Below are 20,926 nucleotides of genomic sequence, written 5' to 3' on the forward strand. Positions count from 1 at the left end.
TTAACGTAGCTGCCAGGGCTGTTTCCCTACACGGCATGCTGCTTATCGGTGTTTTCATGTGAAAACAATCACAGTTTCTGAATAGTATCCTTTTATTGAAATATAAGAAGAGGATCTGGTGTCCTTCAGTGGTTAACAGGATTATGAATAAGCGAACAAGATCGTGACAAAAGTCTGTTTTCACACAGGACAGCTTTTGTTACGAAGTAAATTATGATTTTGACCCCTTAGAAAATCTTTTCATCTTTTGTGGAGGATTATGAACATGAGAACAGCTGAAAACAACATATTGAACATTTTTTTTCTTCAGGATGTTCAGTATGCAGTTTTAATGAGATGTTTTCAGAATATAATGCAGAACAGAAAAGGGGACTTTTACATTTAAAACTGCAGATAAACTGTATTTTGTTGAAAAACATGAAGATGTGAAGGTCTGGACTTTGATACACTCCTTTTCTGAATAGTATCTGCATATTGGCATCAAAAGTGTGAAAATTCAAATATGTTTTTCTTATTATTTATAAAAATGTATCTGATCATCTAAGATAAAATTTCAAGCCCTCTAAATACATATTAAGAAATTTGTTTACAGTTTTCAATAAAACTGTAATATTTACATTTACACATCTCCAGTCATCAGAGTGTCACTTCTTGAGGCCTGATCTAAGAGAAAAACATTTTTATTTCAAGACATCTGAAAAATGTCTTGTTATAACTGAAAAAAACAACAACTAATATTCCAGTGGAACTAGAACTCTTTCATCAATTTTAAAGAATTACTGACTTAAAACAAGCTCTTATATGTTATTGAAAAGTTACTTCTGAGTTAGTTTAGTCTTATTTCAATGCTAGTTTTTGCACTAGAAATTAGACCAAATTTACTTGGTAAGACTTTGTGCTTTTGCAGTGAAGAGATGCTGAAATCACAGCGCCATACAGTGGCCTGGCATGACAACTACAACTGATCTAAACATGGAACGTTTCCTCAACCAACATTTGAAAATACCAGCAGTTTCCACACTGCGGTCTTGTGTAAACGTAGCCTCAGCATAATTAGAAAGTATGTTGTCAGTTTCTTTAAGTTTCGAGCATCCAACATATTGAGGTGAGTTAGGCGTCTCAACTGTGTATGTGAGATTAGGTCATTTTGTTATTTGGTTGCGGGGTTTTTCATGTAGAGCAAAAGTTTCCAAAACTCTACTGGAGCCTGACTTAGCTGGAGATCATATTTTGAATGATGCAGTGTAGTAAGACGGTGCTGGAGCGTTATTTAAATACGGCATTGAAACAAAATGCTTTCCGGTACATTAATAAGTTATTGCTTTTGAATTGACTTGCAATGCATGTAATGATCAAATGTCTAATAATTTGTTTAAAGCAAATTTCCCATTTATTGGATCCTTACTTGTTAGAAAATGTAAATAATTAATTTGTATTATTCTTGAATACATAATATTCAAGACAATAGCAGCTTCTGCTGTAGTGCTAAGGTGGTTTCCACTGTGCACATTAATGCATAGTAAGATATATTTTGTGTTTAAACCATTAAAATAGGCTGTTATAAGTGTTTTAAGAGGGCGTCTCAAGTATTCGTGGATGGCTGTGGTCCATAACCCCCACTGGATACCACGGGTCCACTGTGCTGATTTAGTAGATCGTAACAAAAAATTATTATTATTATTTTTTTTCTGGTATTCCAAAGGTATGTACTCCACTGAAAACATGTTTCCGTCTCATGCTGGTGGTGTTGAGCAAAACCACAGCTGCAATCATCACATCAGGTGGTAAAAGTTAAGACATGTTTAAAGCGGCACTTTGCAAGGCTTTAAAACTGGAATTTGACACAAATTATGTGTACTGAAACGGGAGCGCCATCAAACATATATGAGTTTGAGAAGACTGTAGATGCCTTTAAGGCACTGATTTGCTTATGGAATTAGATAGTACTTCTCTCTGGTAATATATTCAGGCTTTTGCACCTAATAAATAACAAATGCTCAAGTTTCATGGTCTGAGATGTCTTGTAGATTTTCATGAGTCCAACAGTTGTTCTGATCCTGACATTAGTGGCTGGAGCAGTTTAAAGGGCGTCATCTCAGTCCAGAGCGCCGGCTAAAAGCAAAATGACCTGATTCGTAATGCGACCACTACTCTGGACATGTCACATATTGCACATCAGAGCCAGATGAACGCCAACCCAGTCCACTTAAGTGAGCTCAGCGAACAGCAGCTGCCAGACCACAGAAAGATACTATCGTGTTTTTATTGCATTTGCATCAGCAGACATCGGGCGTTTAACACATTGTTCCCATGTAGTGGAGAACATATTGGGAGACACACTGTCCTTATTTAAAATCGGTTGTATGGTGATAAACTTCTTAACCAAACCTACAAAGATGCTTCCCAAAGTTAGCGATGCTGACGATCCAAGCCTTGATGTTTTCAAAGCCCTTTCCACATGTGACTTGTCAGAGAACATGTACAAGGGATCAGAGAGTCTGCATGCATGTACAGAGAGTTTGGCCTGTGTGGAAAACATCCATGTGAGTCCGAAGGCAGCCTGATGGATGTCTTCTGTCATCTTAATGCCCCCTATGTGATTATTACAAGGGGAGGAGGGAGCGGAAAGGCTTTGGCTCCTGCGTCACTTGCCGCCAATTGTACCATAATCCAACCCTGCTAGTTCTGTCCAGATTATCAACATCTACTCCCTAATCGTGTTCACCAAACGCAGCAATGACATCCCATCTGTGGCCAGTAAACAACACGGATGCTGAGAAGACAAGACAGGAAAGACCGGTCCAACTGTGGCGAACGACAGCAGCTGCCGAGAGCCTCAACGTATGCATGTACTTAACCATCTGAAGCATGAACGACTGTTTAGGTGGGTTAGTTCCTGGTTCTACGCAAACACAGGGTATCGCTGGTTTTTCACCTGGTTTCTCTACAGTAGCAAACAAAAAGATATTTAGTTGTGTTTGTACGAGAGCACCACCTTTCCACAGTTTCTATTTGGATTCATTCTGTGAAAGAGAATTCCTTCTGTTTTCCTTCTGTGGTAGAAAATCAATCACTTGAGGATTTTTCTACTAAAGGAATTTCTATTTAAACCAACAAAGTCCAATGTCAACTCAAACTATGCATTAATTGTGATTATTTTGAATTCATTTTGAATTCATTGGTTTAATTTCACTTGATTTCCACATGATCAGTGTCTGACCTTCAGAATCAAGACTCCTGTCTAACACTTGAAATAGGACACAAGAACTCAACTCCTGTCCTGAAGAAACATAATCTTGATACTGGTTTGATTTGCAGCTTCAGTTCCATCTCCAAGCTGGATTTTCTGAGTAAAATACTCGATAAAGTTGTAGAAACTCAGCTTAGATTCTGGCTGAGTCGGTCACGGATCTCTGATTCGCTCTTTCAGTCTGGCTTTCTAAAGCAGCATTCCACTGAGACGTCTTCATTCATTCTGAATTTTTCAATAAAATGTTGATGCTGATGTAAAATGTTCAGTGTTGATGGTATTTCTGCCTCTGCCATTGGGCTGGTTATCTTCTTATGTATCTGACAGGAAATTCTGCATTATGACAGACCTGAGCCTCTGCTCCTCCAATCTGTGGAGTTCCACAGGGCTTGGTTCTGGGCCCATTATGATTTTCTTTTTACATTCCTCAATTTGCTAACATTACTCATTTTTTAATGACATTTATTATCACATTTATGCTCATGACATCCAATTGTTTCTTTATTTTAAACCACACGAGGTGGTTAAGCTGTTCACCCTAGTAAAATGTTTATCTCAGATTAGTGGATTTCTTTCCATTAATTTTCTGGTTTTAAGCCCAAATAAAAGAGAGCCTTTGAGTTATTAGCTGCCAGGCAACTGCATCTTAAAACCAGTCAGACAGTTGCCTCTTTTTGCCCAGTGTAAAAAAAAACAAAAAACAAAAAAAACTCAATTCCTCATTGGGCTTTGAGACACAAATCAGAGCTATTTACCATTTCTTTCAGAAAATTTTTCATATTTTTGTGTCATCACACTTTAACTATTATTATGCTGTTTTTACCTGTCTGGACAGATCATAATTTCTTATGTCTGCAAGCTATTCTGAACGCAGCAGCCAGACTTTTAGCTAAATCTTATTTGTCTCAGTTTTTAACCAAACATTTTGCAACCCCAGAATCTTCTGGTTGTTCTACATACTTAGTTAAAAATTAAGGGCCTTTCAGTCAGTGGCTCCAAAACTGTAGTGTCATTTTCCTCTTACAGCTTCATTTTGCTGCTTCTGTTTTTTCTTTAAACAGAAAACTATTTTGTTCTCCCAGACATCTATGTTTTTATATTGTGTGTAACTTATCTGTGATTTATGCTGTGCAGCACTTTGTGACATTTATGTCTGAACATTTTATAAATAAACTTTACTTATTTAGTGCTGTACTCCTTCAAGATCTAGAGAACTTGCTATAAATGATTAACAAATAGATTCTGCTTTTTACCAGAAATTTCTTAAGGATCTGGTGTGCTTCAGTGATTTCAATCTTACCAGTAAGTCCACCCCTGAATGGCTACAAAAAGACAAAATTAAAGTTTTGGAATGGCCCAGCTATAATCCAGGTTGAAATTCAACTGAGATGATGTGGTGTGGCCTTCAACAAGCCATTCATGCCTGAAAACCATTCATTGAATTGAAACAATAGTGAAAATAAGAATGGGACTCAAATTCCTTCTCTGCGATGTAGAAAACAGATTACCATTAACGCTTCAGGGCTGTTGTTGCTGGAGAAACTGGTTCAAAAGTTTAATTAGTTCTTAAGACTGTCAGGAGTGAAAACACCCTGAAATACAGTGCAATAAAAATGCTACAATCTGAATTAACAACTCTGGTCAGTAACTTTTTTCTAACACCGAGTACCAGAATGTTATGAAGATGATGTAACACAGCAAAAAGCAAATAATGGAAGAAGAATCAGAAAGTTCCTCCATGTTTGGAGGTCTACAGGTAAACACACACCCCCAGTGCCAGGACTGGAACCTGGATGAAGTGTGTGCAAAGGCTGAACACAGGCAGCACAAAGATGGGGAGGAGGTGAAGTCAATATTTACTGCGGCACACACACGCACTCGCACGGTCCCGCTGTTGCCATGGAGGTGATTCCAAGCATTCCACAAACCAACAAATTGCACAGATGTAAGATAGCCACACACACACATACACACACGCATCCACACTTTCTGGGCCAAAACTCTCAGAGAGCACTGCATACCGATCTGATGAAGAAAAAGGCAAGATTGGTGGAGGCTTTGTGAAATATGTGGGACGTCTGACACTTCCTAGAGGCATACAGGAACAGAGACGGAGAGGGACTAGCCAGAGAAACGGAGGCAAGGTGAAATCACCTGCAAATATCTTCTGATAAGTCAAAGGGAGTTTCCAATTTTTAAAAATTACATCATGTTTACTCATTTACTTCATGGAGCCTGAGGATCTTTGGCTTTTATAACAGGATCGGGGTCTTTGAGCTCCTTTCCCTTTCACTGTGTGGAAGCTTGTGTGCACAGTACATTTCTATGCAGCAGTATACAACAAACAAAAGTGATCCAGAGATTTTTCTTAATCACTTTTTGTTTGCCAAATGCCACAGTGAAACAAGCATTAAAATTATTTGACAATCCAAGCAGCTGGCCACGGTATCCTAAACCCAGGGTTAACTGGGAGTTTTTTTTTTGTTCTCATCCAAATAAATGCTTCTGGTAGCCACTGCAGGTTCACAGATTTTCTGTCATCCCCTGCTCCTAATCTGAGTGTGACATGTATCAAATTATTTTGGGATTGAGGCTCAGAAAGAAAATATCTGGGCCATTTCTGATGAAGGGTGGTGTCGCTTTCTGCTGAGCACATGTGACCAAACTTTTAGCACATGAGTCAAAATCTGCATGTTGAAAGTAAGTTTAAGATGTCTGCCTAAAGTAAAGATGTATAACTGAGAGAAAATGTTTTTAGTCTGCTCCCAACAATAACAATAAGAACTTACTTGGAAAACATTGGCTGTATTTAATCAAGGTTAATCAATAGATGAACCAAAGTGATGTGTGTGGCCCAGCTTGCTCTGATTTTAAAACAAAAGCGAAAGAAGAACCTATATAATAAGATTACGTGGTGGTTTAGCTAATATTTTCCATTTAATACGATACAAAATAGTTATTGACAAAACTCAAAAAGTACAAAATTGTAGAAAGTGTCCATCTGCATCAGCTCCAAAGAAAAATTATTCCACTGGCTTCAAATGGCTTCTGGGCTACACTTCATTTTCTTTATCTTTCCCACCCATTTCATTATGCTGAGTAGGTCAACATGCTCAAAACGTCACTCTTCATGTTTCTGCTTTTAACACCTCAGAATTAGGGATTTTAAGGATTACATCACTACTTAAGTTAAACAGGTAACCGCCCTTATCCAGAACAATCCCAGGTTCCCTGAAGCAGAATTCAAGGCTGGGTGATAACTGGTCGAGCAACAGATGAGACATACAAGCGAGGTCAGTTCATGTCTACCTTTTATGTGTCATGCTTGAGCTCATGTTCGCATCTTGAAATTGGCAGTTGCCAGAGGTTGGAGGTAAATTAGATCAGTTACATCACAACAGCAGTAGGTTTTCACTCAAAAACTGAATTGAGGATATCAGCTGAAAGATATAGTAATCTGGTATTTCTTTCCTGGTGACATGCAGTTGGTAAAATCAATAAACCTTTTTTGTTCTTTTTACAGAAGAGTTAAAACATGAAGCTGAACTCTAACAATTTGTCTATAATGAGAAGAAGAAAAAACTGAAAACAATAAGTTGTGTTGCAGACTAGCACAAGTAGGGAGTACAACAAAACAACAACAAGAAAACATGTTTTTTGCCCCCCAAATGAGTTTTCTATTGCTTTTCTGCTGGTCCAACCAAGGGATCTGATGGGTGAGCGCCCCCTGTGGTGTCTAAGAAAACTAAATGTTGATGCAAGGCTGGTCATACTGAAGATTGGTAGCTTATAATTCAATGGTTTCTAACTTTACTGCATTTGATCATAGAACAGTGAGACCACTTAAAAATAATTTGAAAGTTGGATAATGGTAATAGTATTTTCATATTTTGTCTGGCTTTAGGAATAAACAAGACTGAGGCAAGCATGAAAAGGAGAATCATGCTGTAATGATTACAGATTTGTTAAATCTTTTTTTGTGTTTGTGAAAAAATATAGTTTGAAGCCCCATCTCTCCTTCCATCCAGAACAGACTTTGGTTTATTCTTGTGACAGACAGAAGGAAATTCATACTCAGATTTCCTTTGCATTTATGAATTTCCACTGTCTGATGTTTTCTGACGTGCTACCCTGCTTGTAAAGTGCAAAAAAGTAATTTATTCCATTGGCAAGTTATTTTGCTAATAGCAAGACATTTTTCCCATATTATTAGTGAAATAATGTGCCAATGGAAGAATTACTTTTTCATCAACATTAAGGAATTACTGACTTAAACCTAGCTGCAATATCTTGCTAAAAATATACTTGTGAGTTAGTTTTGTCTTATTTCAAGTGTACTAAGACATTTTCACTAGAAACTAGAGCAAAATGACTTGGTAAGATCGTGTGTGTAGTTTTCTTGTCACTTGTGAAATCTTCTGAACTTTGGATTCAGGACAAGAAACATACGAAGCATGCATTAGGATCTCAGCAGTACTATGTGAGTATTCCTGCAGACAAACATTGAAGTTGTGTTACTTTTGGCATGGAGTCCTTGCCTAACCTTTATATCCCCTCTTCCCTGAATCCTGATCTGTGATCATTAGGAGCACGTGAAATCATCAGCTCCAGTTATGAGCCTCTGAAATGGGGGAGGGAGAAGAAGTAGAAGATAATCCTCAAGAGCTTTGAGTCCATTCCTTCCACGACCCCTCACCCCCTAGATTAGTCCCTCATAGTCTATCTCCATCCTTACACTCTTTCCCTTATTTTCTTTCCTCCAATCCCTTCTTTTCAGACAAAATGGAAAAGGAAAAGGCTTTCATCCGTTCAAGTGTCAGCAGTATATCACATGAGCTGGGGGAAAAGACGCTCAAGCATCGGGGAAATGAAAAGGTCCAAAAAACTGGCAGAGGCTAGATCAAAAAGGCACTTTAGATCTCTTCCAGCATCACACAGGGCTGTGTTTTGTTGCTTCCTTGCAGTGAACTGGAGTACTGTACAAGCAAAGCCTTAAATTCGCCCCTTCTCTTCACATTTCAAAGAGGCTGCATTTGATCCACTCGATTCCACGGAGACTGGAATATGCCTCACGCTTCAGTGGGTTAAAGCTTTTCCAGCACTTGTACCGTTTAGCTTCTCATCGGCACTGCCATGCAGGATGAGGAATCCCAACAGCGCCGAAATACAACACCCTCCGTCCCCGGGGACTTTACATAAAATACGCAGACAGACGTATACATATATAGACACGCTAAACATAACTTCATCTGCATGTAAAATGAACCAGGTGTTCTTGATGCAGTCCGAGGCTCGCTGGTGTTGCTGGGCCCAGTCACGGCTCTGGAATGCAGGGTTGAGAATGAGGCGAGTTTAAACCTCGCTCCTGTTCCCACAGCCCGGAGCAGGAATGCGTTTGGGGAAGCAGGTATAGACAACCGTCGGTCCAGGGCGGCATCCTGCTTGGGCGCTCGCTCTGTGGTTGTTCAAACTGCTGTGAAAACATTCGAGCTCACGTTGTTTATTATCAATATTGAATTAAAGGGTGTGTGGAGGGTGTCGCATTGTGCCTGCTCATCAGTTCTTACTCCCATTCTGTGTCTTTGAAAACACCTCAAGTAATGAGGAGCCCCGACTTAACTGGGACTTCATTTGGTTTAAAACAAGAAAGAAAGTTTTCATCATACAGTTCTGGCAAGATGCACTATCCTGCAACTTTTATATGCAATCCCTCCTCCAACACACCTGAATCACACGACAGGTTGGTCACCAGGTTTTTGCAGAACATGCTGACCTGAAATGTAGCCTTTTCATTCAAGTTTATTGGAGAAGGGATGCGTCTAAAAGCTGCAGAACAGTGGCTCTTAAGGACTGCCGTTGTATACCTCTGGTCTAGATATAGTACTGGAGTGTTGGTCAAGTTGATTTTCATGGCATATTTATGTAACAAAGCAAAGAAATGGCTTGTGGTATTAATTTAACAAGGAAAAAAAGAGAGAAATCCTACAAACCCTAAAATCTGACACCATTCCATTCTTGCTTACATTTTGTGAAGAAGAAAGTTGCACTCTGCATCTTCTTTAGTGGTTTTTGTTTTGTTTCCTTCAGTGGTTCTTGGTGTAGCAGCACCACAGGTGAGGAAGGGAACAAGTTTCTGAAATAGTTTGGTTCATGAAAGCGAATCACACCAGCTGAAAATGGAACAAATGTCGCAATTTTGGTCCCCCAATCAAACCAAGTCTATTGGACTGAAACTCTGGATACATGACTAATTTTCACAATTTGTTCAACAATGAAATGTTCAATCATTTTTAAATAATCATGCCAACAGGCTCATTCAATGAAAACATAAGAAAAACTGGATAAATGAAAATATTTGGGCCTACAGTGCAAAAACACGAACTCTTACCAGGTATTTTTGGTCTACCTTCAGGTGTGAAAACACACAGAGGCACACAGGACCATGCACAACACACTCTTACCTAAGAACAATTTAAAGAGACCAATAAAACACCAGTCATGTTTTTGGACTGTAGGAGAAAACCAGAGTACCCAGCGAAAACCTAATCATGCACAGGGAGAATATGCAAACTCAGTGCAGAATTAAAAACCCCTCGACTTGATTTCTGTAAAGCATTAGTGCTTCCAACTGCATCACAAAGAGGGAAGTTTAACCACAATTAGATATCAATTTTACGTTTCTAAACTGAAAGTGAAACAAAGGATCATAGAAAACCCTCCTTCCTTGGAGATAGACAAATAAACCAAGCAGACACGAAATATGTCCATGTCACGCTTCATCATCAAAACATAACTGCTTCCTGTCGTGACATTTACATAGCAGATTGGAGGGCGAGGCCCCCCGACACTGCAGTAATTTCCTCCATCTCATTTAAACCACCCCTTTGTTCATAGGGCACCCTGATTTCAATATTCAAATGCAGGTCGGTGGGGCAGCGGAGCACTGAAGCAGACGCCAACTGCGAGGCAATCAGTGCAGAGCTGAGAGTTGGTGGCCACGCCTCTGCTCTGTATCTCATCGGAGTCTGACATCAGCACGGATGGGTGAGATACCAGGGGTCACGGCCTGAAGAGAGGACAGAGCCGCCACTTCCTGAAAAAGGTTCAGCTGCCAGAAAAGGATTGACACACAAACATGCTGCGGTTTGCTGAGGTCTCAAACTTTACATTGCACAAAGCCACTCTAATGCGAAAGGAAGAGAAGATATTTTATTTCAAAAAGGCAACACAAACTAAAGTTTTTGGTTTGTAGGTGGAATAAATTACTAATTTCCATATTTTGTTCAACAACAAAAATGTTCAAACAGCCACCATGCTAACAGGTTCCATAAAAACATTTTAAAAAATCTGGAAAAATTTAAAGATTTGGGCCCACAGTGCAAAACCACAACATCTTTTTGGTTTAGTTTTTAGTGCAAATGTCATAGTACACTTGAAAGACAAAACTAACTTACAAGTAACTTTTCAGAAGGATATAGCAGCTTCTTTTAATTAATACTTTAATACTGATGAAAAAGTACTAGATATGTTCTAAGTGAAATACTTAACCTAATACTTTTTCTTGAATATTAATTAATTATTGACTGAAAATAAGCTCATATTTCTTGCTGAAAAATTACTTGTAAGTTTGTTTTGTCTTATTTCAAGTATACAAAGATATTTGCACTAGAAACTGGACAAAAATACGTGGTAAGATTTTGTATTTTACACTTTACTGTCAGAGGGAATGACACATTTTGTGTCCCATCTGATATTGCTGGAATAAATAGATTTGTTTGGACCGGAGGCTCAGTCTAAAAGAATCCCCAATTTCCACTAAAACCTCCTCTCCATCCCATGTACACTGTGGTGATTCTCAGAGGATGGAGACCGGCACGTTTTAAACGCACAGCTGCGCCTACACAAAGCCGCGCACACAGAGGCATCTTTTCTAAAAGCCAAAGACTCTTTTCCTGTCACAAGAAAATGTGCGCAGAGCGGCGGGAATAAGGGGGCGAGAGGGACCGCTTTTCCACTGAGGCAACAGTGGGTGGATTGAGCGGGAGATGGGTGGCCTGTGTCACCCTGGCCCGTTCCCAGAGCAGAGGGACAGGAAGTGGCCAGGGGATCCTGGGAGGATACAAGCCATCCTCTGTTTGTCTGCATCTACACTATCTGGTGCTTCATTCAAATGGCCAAGAGATTGAGAGCTTAGAGGAATATTTCAGAGTGAATGGACTATGCATCGAGACTATTCAGCCGCCTTTATTATGCAGCGGTCATCTTTGGGGTGGAAACCGTCTCTAAATCTTTGTCAAACAGAGTGAAATTCAGAAACTGTCAGTTAACAGCAAGGCCGCGGAGAAGTAGGGATGCACTGATTCACTTTTTTAACTTCAGAATACAGATACAGATATCGGAGGTTTAGTATCAGACGATACCGACTCGACACAGAAAAACAGCGCTGAGTTTACTGAAAACATTTCTCTTTTTAAATACAAACATTAATGAACTGAATTACAAATTTATTTGATAACTCTGCACACTTAAATGCACCAATACTGGCCAAACGTGTAAAAAGAACTCAGCTTTAATTTGTTCAGTCAGCCAATTTCAAATAAAGAAACTGAAACTGACAAAAGGAACAGACTGACTGCCTCAGCTAAACATGTAAAACTTAGGAGTGCACCAATAAATCAGTCTCAGCACGATCTGGATCTTTAAAGATTGGCCAAAAGACTGCAATCAGTGCACACCTAGTAAAAATATATTGCGAATAACTTTCTTTCAAATGGTTCAAAAAGTGCAATTAGGAATTCTAAATTTATTGTTAAATAAATTATTAAAACGTGGCGTCGATCTGGATCGGGCACATTGTCACCAATACCTGATCTAGAAGTTTTTTTCAATATCAAGGCCGATACGGATGTTAATATCAGATTGGAGCATCGCTACCGAAAAGCAGAGCAAAGAGCTCACAAAGCAACAAAGACGTGAAAAAGAGCCAAACTAGGCCACTGAGGCTTCAGTTTCAAACAGAAGCAGAGAAACAGAGCAACAGGACGGGAGCGATGTGAGAACAGGTGGCAGCAGCATTCCCATGCTCAGCCATATGCCCGAGTACCAAGCCGGACACTAATTAGCACCAAATCTGGGCCAGAGCGACAGACGTTTCGTGTCTGCAGCATAAAAAATTCAAAAGCCTGAGTCAGCGGGACGCAATCGCAAATCTCATGTCCCATTTTTGGATACATGATCCGTTTCTGACATTCTCTCGCTCAGAGAGCCTTTACACCGAGTCAGCAGGGAACCGAAGGAGATCGGTGCTGGAATCACACCGCGGTTTTCTTTTGTTGGTTCAGAGCTCTGAAACCAAACGGGGATCATGCTTCTTTAGAAAAACAAAAAGCACGCTCAAATTTCTACAGCTGCTGCTACAGTAGAGGCTTATTCACAATTCCTGTAATTTGTGAGCTGCTGTTTCTGTTTCTGTTCCAGTGGATTTACAGTTATCGTAAAAAGAAAGCGCCCGCATCCTTAGATTCTGAACGTCTTTATATCAGAGCGTAATAATCTGATGTTCACCACAGACAAACCTCAAACGTTCAAAAACACAACAGAATCCATAAGGCCCTTATTTACTAAGCAAAGACAAAAAGACAAAACTGAAAACCAAGCGTGACAGACTAAGTACAGTGGCTTGTTGAATCGCCTTCAGCAACAATAACCAGATGTACAAGTTTTCTGTTTGACTTTTCCAGTCTCACATCATTGTTGAAAACATGTCGACTCATTTTAAAACACGCCTTCACTGCGTAGACGACCCAATTCAGGCCAAACTTTACAGTACCTTGCAAAAGCATTCATCACATTAAACCCGAAATAGTTGACTTTGCCAGAACATTGTGTGGAAACCCATTCTAGTTTTTACAAAATGATGAAACTAAACAAGTTTACTGCAAAAAAACCCACTAAATTTGACCAAGTATTTTTATTTAGTTTTTAGCTTCCCCACCAGGGAAGATAAAGTATATTATTCTATTTTATTTAATTTGCTGCTACTCATTCTCCTAAATCTACTGGGTGCAGAAAGGCCATCCTTTTAGTCTTCATTTAATATATAATGATGATAAATCTGTGTTTTTCTACACTTCATGTTAAATTGAAATAACTGTAGAAGACTAAATCATTTCTAAAACCCTGCAATTGAAGAGCGCCCAATATCTTTTTACCAGGACTGTATTCTTTATGATATCATAAAAATTTAAATTACATCTTCCCAGCTCAGTGTCAGTGAATCCGCACTGGTCCTAAAGGGAAATGGGACACCCGCAAAATTAAATGAAGTCATCAAGCTGCAAGCTCAACTGCAGTCTGTTTAACTTGCCTGCACATTTTTGCTTCATTGCGGTTAAAAGCAGTTTATTGAATTTGACTCGAAAGATTCCTGTTAGCCATGCAATCTAGAGTTGTGGACCACCCTGAATCTTTCTTTTGCAATCCCTGAGAGAAAGGTTACAGAGGTAGTTTTAAATAAGTGGAAGTGACCTGTCCTAACGCCGATATCGATGCTCCGGGAGCAGCAAGCTCAGAAAAAAAACAACAAAAAAAAAAACAAAAAAACAAACAGTTCATTGATGCCAGGCTCAGTGTATCAGCCTGACACACACAGAAACCTCCTGTATTAGTGAACAAAGGCGTCTGTGCCTGGCCACGTTGCCAATTAGCAGGAATTTGAACCTCAAGAGGCACTTTCCAGCAATCTCATTGGAGCTGACACAAACATCTTTGGCTTTCTCTGGGATGCATTCATGGGATTCCAGGGAGCATTAGGTCCCCTCTGCGGAGTTGAAGTCTGACAGTTGAGGAAATGCAACGGACCTTTTCAAGCTGCTTCTCGCTCAGCATCAGCTGGCTGCACCACTAACACTGCAGGAAGCTCCTTAAACTGGCATCAATTAGCAATTTAGAAAAAAATAATATACACTGCAGCAGAGAGAAATAATTAGGGATGGTCTGTTGAGCCAGTGTTTGCAGAAGCATCAGTTTCCGTAATGCTAAAAACAAGGGAAATCAGTGGGTTTTCTTTTGCCTGCTGCATAACATTTTAATTCTTTCAGGAAAATGTCTAAAAAATTAAAATAAAACAGAGCAAAAACCCCTTCTGGCAGAATCTGGAGGATTAGTCGTATGCACTCCTGATGATCACGAGAATTAGCATTTTTATTTCCATGAAAACTCATCTAATGGCGCTTCGACACAAGTCTCTGGAAAAAAGGTTTCAGATTTCAGAACGGATTACAGCGCGAGGGGAAAAAACAAGCCGGGGGTTTATGTGCAATATTTAGGTTTAAGGCAGATCAAAAAGCTGTGGCAACACGCTGATATAGTGGCACAGCAGGCTTTGACTGTGTATGTGTGTGTGTGTGTGTGTGTGTGTGTATGCCAAGCGTTATATATCAATGTCAGGAAGGAAAAATGCAGACAGTTTGACGTCGTCCATGAACAGGGAGGCCACTACTTAAGTGTCTGAGAGGAACAACTTGTCTAGACGCTGAACCCGGTTGAATTATCTCCAGTAATGAAGGCAGATCCTGGATCAGTGGTCTGGCATCGATTCAGGCCTGATGTGTATACTGTAAGCAGGAGGAGGAATTGACTGAATTATTATTCAAAATCAGGCAAAAACGCTGCGGTCCAGTTGGTTTGAGGCTCTCGCTGGCACATCCAGTCTTTTTCTATTATTAGTTTCACCACAGACAGTCAATATTTGGACATTTGAGCCATGCTGAGTGGGAGAAGCTAATCCTGAAGCGTGTCGGTTAAAGTGTGTGGGGTTGTGGGAACGGAAACCGTGGCTTGTACAGTCAGCATCTCCAGAGGCGGTCCTAGCCTTGAGGTAAAGGTGGGCCGCCGCACAGAGCCCCAAAAATACGTCAGATCAAGTTAATCTAAACTACAGTCACACGGGATCGCACCATCTCTGTCAAACTTGAGGCCCGGGGGCCAAATCCGGCCCACCATAGCTTTTTATGTGGCCCTCTAAACTCTAGAATAAATAGACACTTCAAGTAAAAAGTTGTCATAAAATATAATATTATCAATCAATTCAAAGCAGTTTTATCTGTATGCTGCCGAATTACATCAGTCCCTCCAGTTTTTTTTTGCTTTTTTTTCTCGCTAATGCATAATTGTGAGTTCATTACAAATTTTCTGCAAATATGGTCAAAAACATTTAAAATATTTCTAAAGCAGGAACAGAATTTTGATTGCAAACGAAATCACAAAAAACAATCACAAAATCTGGGAGGTGGTGATAAATGTCAAGAGATGTTCAATATTATTTAATTTTAAGAATTTACTGTATGCAGAGGCAGCTATTCATTCATATTTTAACAGGTTCTTAATGGGTTTTATCAATACATTCCAGCAAAACCAGCCCTTGATAACATTCATTATCCTTATATTACTCAAAATTAAAATTAGTTTGATACTCCTGGTTTGAAAAAGTACTAGTGAACATATCTCAGCAGAAGAAATGCATATTTTAGAAATCTATGCTATCTGTCATTTTTTAAATTTTATCTTATTCTGCTTGCTCTTTATGAGTTAGATTAAAAAGATCTCAACATATATGATACAAAACAAAACCAAATTTACATGACAGTTCAAAATTTTCTTTAGCCCCATTACTGCCTCGACCCTGAACATTTTCATACATTATTCTTTTAAAAGTTTATAAAAAATTATTTAGTGACTGATTCTGATCAAAATCCTTCTGGTAAACAAAATGTTTGATGAAAAATGATCAGTAAATTTTCACGAGTTGCTGCCTTTCAGGTTTTAAATCAGCAAAAATGTGAGATTTAGACCATTTTAGCATTTAAAATACATGCATTAGTTAGGAAGACATCTGATTAATGCATATTGCTTCTTTTTGAAAAACTCTTCATATTTAAGGAGCCCCAGTAGTGTGTGTTATGGGTTTGAAGATACAGTGATTATATCTTAATAATGACCAATAATAATAGAAAAATTATGCTTGAGATGGAAAAATCCGTTTGATCCATTTTTGGTGAATGACTAAACGAACCACAGTTGACAAGCAAGACAAAAGCTAAAAGCATAAAGGAAAAACACAAAGCCTCTATGCTTTCCTCCATTCAGCCTTCCTGTTATCTGCTGAACAGCTCTCTCTCTCACTTACAGCCTAAATGAACAGCAGACACACCCGTCACAGAAAATTACAGTTTCCTTTTAAATAGATCCTGCTGACGTCATTTTAAAACACCTGACACTGAAAATAGCTGAGGAGTCTTCTTTCCTCAGTCACAGCATCACAGTCACAGTTTTGTTAGTTTGATTTAATAACCCTTCAAACGATACAATAACAGATCAGAAAAAAACGCTCTTTTTAGTCTGATTGGCCGGTTACCTATCAATGCCATTTTAAAAGGAATATAACTGGATTACTTCTTGGTGGATCTCTTATTTAATTTCACAATTACAACAGACATGGTTCTGTTTAGCTGCTCAAATTGGAAATTGACTCCTTTAATGCACTGTAAGATCCAAGACATATGTGTGAGACCTGTTATTTGAAAAACTAACAACTACTGAATTTCACATATAAAAAGATGTATTTGAACTGTTTTAAATAAATGAGGTGAAATTAAGAACTGTACAATTTCAGATTTGGTGATCTGAAATGTGAGGTTTCTTCATAGAAGAGTTAATTTAGTTAAGTTTTTCCATTCTGGTAAACCAAAACTTTACTTACATAAACTTTGAGAAACATAATAGTTGATGCCCTAAAAATGAATATGAAATTCAAATGGTAAATTACAAGAATAAACTCTAGTTAGAATAGTGAATCAAAAATATTTAAATGCTGTTATTTCCAAGGAAATGACAACAGCCGTTGTCATCTTTCATATATTTCCAGAAACTACTTTTATTCACAGCTTCAGATCAAATTTAAAAACAAAACATCACTGTTTATAAAACACGTGGCTAGAAAAAACGTTTTGAAAAGAGGAAAAGAGTGTATTTGTTAAACAAACCTGTGAAATAGCAACAAGAAGTACAAGTCAAGGTTAAATAAGGGTTAAAAATAAAACTAAGAAGGGATTCCACACCTGTCTTCTAATTTAGGTCGAAGTAAATCCGCCTCTGAAATTGCCAAATTAATTAAGTTCTCCATATTATTTACAGTGTTCATATTGGAATGCTGTTCTAGTCTTTGAGTGAAGTTTTATTGATGTTAATTAATTGTCGCCGCTGCTGGAATCCAGTAAGGTGTGGTGTGATTGTCTCATAATGTGCAGAGGTATGAAAAGTATGCAACGTATTTCCTAAGAACCAGAAATGTTGGAGCAGCTGGCACTGCCCCAACAACTTACTGTAAGAACAAGGAAAAAAAACCGCAACAGTGTGCAGATAAGATAAGATTCAAGACACAAAGCTGAGACTGATGCATCCGAGATCTCATTCATTTTTCATGAACTTCTGTCTGAAGTCTGTGAAAAAAAGAAAAACAAGTTTTTGCTACTCACCCTGAAGAACAGGCTGCTGGAGATTTAGTCTCTTCTCTCTTCTGGAGGTCCAAATTTGGCGTCAAAACATCAATGATCTGTTCAGCGACACTTCGAGCTCACAGATCCAGAAATAAAAAAATATATATTATAATAAAAAAATCAGCGGATTGAAGCGGAGCGAGGAGGTGCCACAATGAAGCCAGGCTCACTGAGGAGCGGTGAGGAATCCCGGTGAAGAGGAGCGGCGGCGGCGGCCCGGTGAGGTCATGATGGGGAAACCCTCCGGAGCTGAGGAGACATCTTTTTATTTTAATTTTTTATTTCTAACTCAGACAGACAGAAAACAAGAAGGTGGACAAGCGTGGACCACAGAGATCCGTGAAAAAAGCCGAGCGACGCTGTGATCCTCTGCAGCAAAAACACAGAAACAAACCGGGATCAAAACACTGGGATGTGCAGGGGCAGGGCGAGGGGCGGGGCCTCTGTGGATTCTCAGGCTCTGATTGGTCAGAGAGGTTTTACGCACAGGTTTCCTGTGATTTGGCTGAATGGCGTCTCTGATGAGCGCCTCCTCACCTGAGGCTGCAGGTCCCAACCTGCGCCTGATGTCTGACTGTGATTCACCCAGTGTCTGCATTTTCCAGGACTAAACACAACAATTACCATTTAATTATTTATTAAAGAAATTCTACAACCATTCTTCAATTTCGTGTCATCTACTGGAAAACTAAAAATAAAGACTGGTATGGACTAAAAAGTCTCACAATTACAGAAAAACGAAATTTCTTATCTTTGCTTTGTTTAAAAGGAATTATTTAGAACAAGGCTGCCCTCTACTGTTCAAACGGGAGAACACATCATCTGAATGGAATATTTATTTATGTTTTCGCATCCACCTGAATAATGTGTAGTTGCACTGCCTGTATGAGGTATTCTTTATTTTACGCCATAAAATAAAAAAATGCACTGGATTTCCCCAATAAATACAGAACAGCAAACATATAGCGAGCCGAACATGATTCACAAGGATAACACTTCAATAAAATATTCAAATGTGAATAAGATGATTAAAATAAATTTAAAATCTATAGAAAGAACCTACTAGTTTAAAAAATAAATCTCATGAACAGCACTCAAATTAAGTGTGGCTGCTGGATAATTTATTAATAAAAGCTATTTGATCATATATTCTGTACTTTCACAGTGTCACGATTTGGGAGTGATTGTATTTTTTGTTCTGTTTTCTTCTTTTTGAGTTTTTTTTTAAGTTTTCAGTGAATTTTGAGAAAAATGTGTATTAGAACTGATACTAAGCTTTGTAACTTCACCACTGTTTATTCTACTTTGCCTATCCTGTATCACAACTATTGTCAAACTCTAAGTTTGACATTTATAACAAATAGAATTCTATAAACTCCTGCAGCAATGGTCCGTTTTCCCTAGATGTGATGTTTCCATGTTTTTCATGTATGAATCTCTTAGGTGAAGAACTATCAGCCATCAAAAATTCCCTTATCACTTGTCGTTTCTTATTCTTTAATGAGTTTTAAAAATTGAACAGACAACATTACATTTTTCCTGACTACTTATGTTTCGGATCCAAACACAGGCAAAACCTGGACACCCAGACTTTGGATTCCAGCTCAGATCTGCAAATGTTGTGTCAGAATGAGAAGCAATCAGACAGCATTATACACAAAAAGACAAAAACCCAGTGTAATCCACGTCCACGGGGGAACTCATTTATAAACAGCTATTCACAGCCACAGCAGCAATTTTAGAGACAATCATCTTCAGAAATTGCATATGAAGCATCGCTGAGAGGACGAAGGATAATTACCACAACATCATTAATATGTAGATGCTGACTGTGCTGGGGAGCAGAGTATAATAAACTTTGAGAGTTTTCACAGTCACTCAGGAAACACTCAGTGGATTAAGTTTGAGCTTGGGCAGAAAATCCGTTACGGCTTTAGGATTTATGATAAACACACAGCAGCTTCTGCTGAGTTACACTGAGACAATCTGCACCATGGATTCTCAAATCAATTAGATTTTAAATTCGGAAAAAAATAATGGTTTCCTAAATAAACATTACCAATGCTCTTTATGTTACACCAGAGTGTATTTTAAGATTTTAACACCGATAACTAAGAGTCTGGCTTGAACTCTTACACTTTACATGGACTTCATATTGCTGTAGCATAATTTTATTGAAATGCATTGCTTTTTCGAAACAGCTTTTTTCCTTTCCCACTTTTTGTGTCCTTCATAATTATTTTTTTTTTTTGTGCACAACCAATCCTGGACTGACCACATATTCAGTTGTGATATTCCTTGGAAGGGAAAAAAATGGATTTGACTAAAACAGAGGCCTCCAAAAAATGTTGTCAGGTGGGTCAAAATTATCAAGTCAGAAGTTTTCAAAAGTCAAGAAAGAAAGAAGAAAAAGACTAAAATAAAGCAAATAGCTTTTTTTTCTGTTTGTAGATACAAAACTTAAAAAGGATTTTGCTTGATTGCAAAGTCCTTTTTGCAAACAAAACATTTGCAAAATTTGGAAAAATTTAAAATTGTCCAAAATTGAAAATCCATTTTCAATTTCTTTTGGGCTCATTTGAGCAAATTTGCTTTTAGCTATAAAAGCAAAATTTGGATCTTCTTTCAAAACACTCACTATGTTAAGCTGAGTTTAATAAATTACACAAAAGTTAAACCGGATTTTTCAGTAAAATCTCTGGATAAATATGGTTCTGCTTTTTATAAAAGTTTGGTTGTAAAATGATTAATGCTTTGCAAACTTCATATTTTCTATTTCAAGAAAACAATGTCAATAATAATTTTATAAATAAAAGTTTAATAAACAAAATTATATCTTTTTTTAACTGGAGTTGGGGGGTAAAAGAAAATCAATCCAAGGGCCACAAATGGCCCTCAGGCCACACTTTGGACACCCCCAAGCTGCAGATTCAGATTTTGTAAAAAGTGAAACCTTTGAGAAGCCGTCCACACCACAAGGCGAAACTTTCTCAACAGGAATACTCTTTACTGAGTACTTTTATGACATCTCATAATTTGTTATTGTTGTTTTTATTTTTAGAGGATTATGTATCTATATTCTTAAACTTTTAATCAGCTGAGAAACAGCCTGTTTGTGTGT

At 38.4% G+C, this 20,926-nt stretch overlaps 1 protein-coding gene across 4 annotated transcripts in view; it reads right to left on the reverse strand.

The window, feature by feature from the left end:
• src (v-src avian sarcoma (Schmidt-Ruppin A-2) viral oncogene homolog) overlaps positions 1-18,226 on the reverse strand; it is a 36,745-nt gene extending 18,519 nt beyond the window's left edge. For all 4 annotated transcript variants that reach the window (XM_007572978.2, XM_007572977.2, XM_016661137.1 and 1 more), the window contains exon 1: positions 17,785-18,226. The gene's annotated coding sequence lies outside the window, so the exon portion shown is untranslated. The remainder of the gene's footprint in view (positions 1-17,784) is intronic.
• Between the last annotated feature and the right edge of the window lie 2,700 nt (positions 18,227-20,926).

This window comes from Poecilia formosa, unplaced genomic scaffold (assembly GCF_000485575.1).
Source record: "Poecilia formosa unplaced genomic scaffold, Poecilia_formosa-5.1.2 Scaffold312, whole genome shotgun sequence".
NCBI classification, from domain to species: domain Eukaryota; kingdom Metazoa; phylum Chordata; class Actinopteri; order Cyprinodontiformes; family Poeciliidae; genus Poecilia; species Poecilia formosa.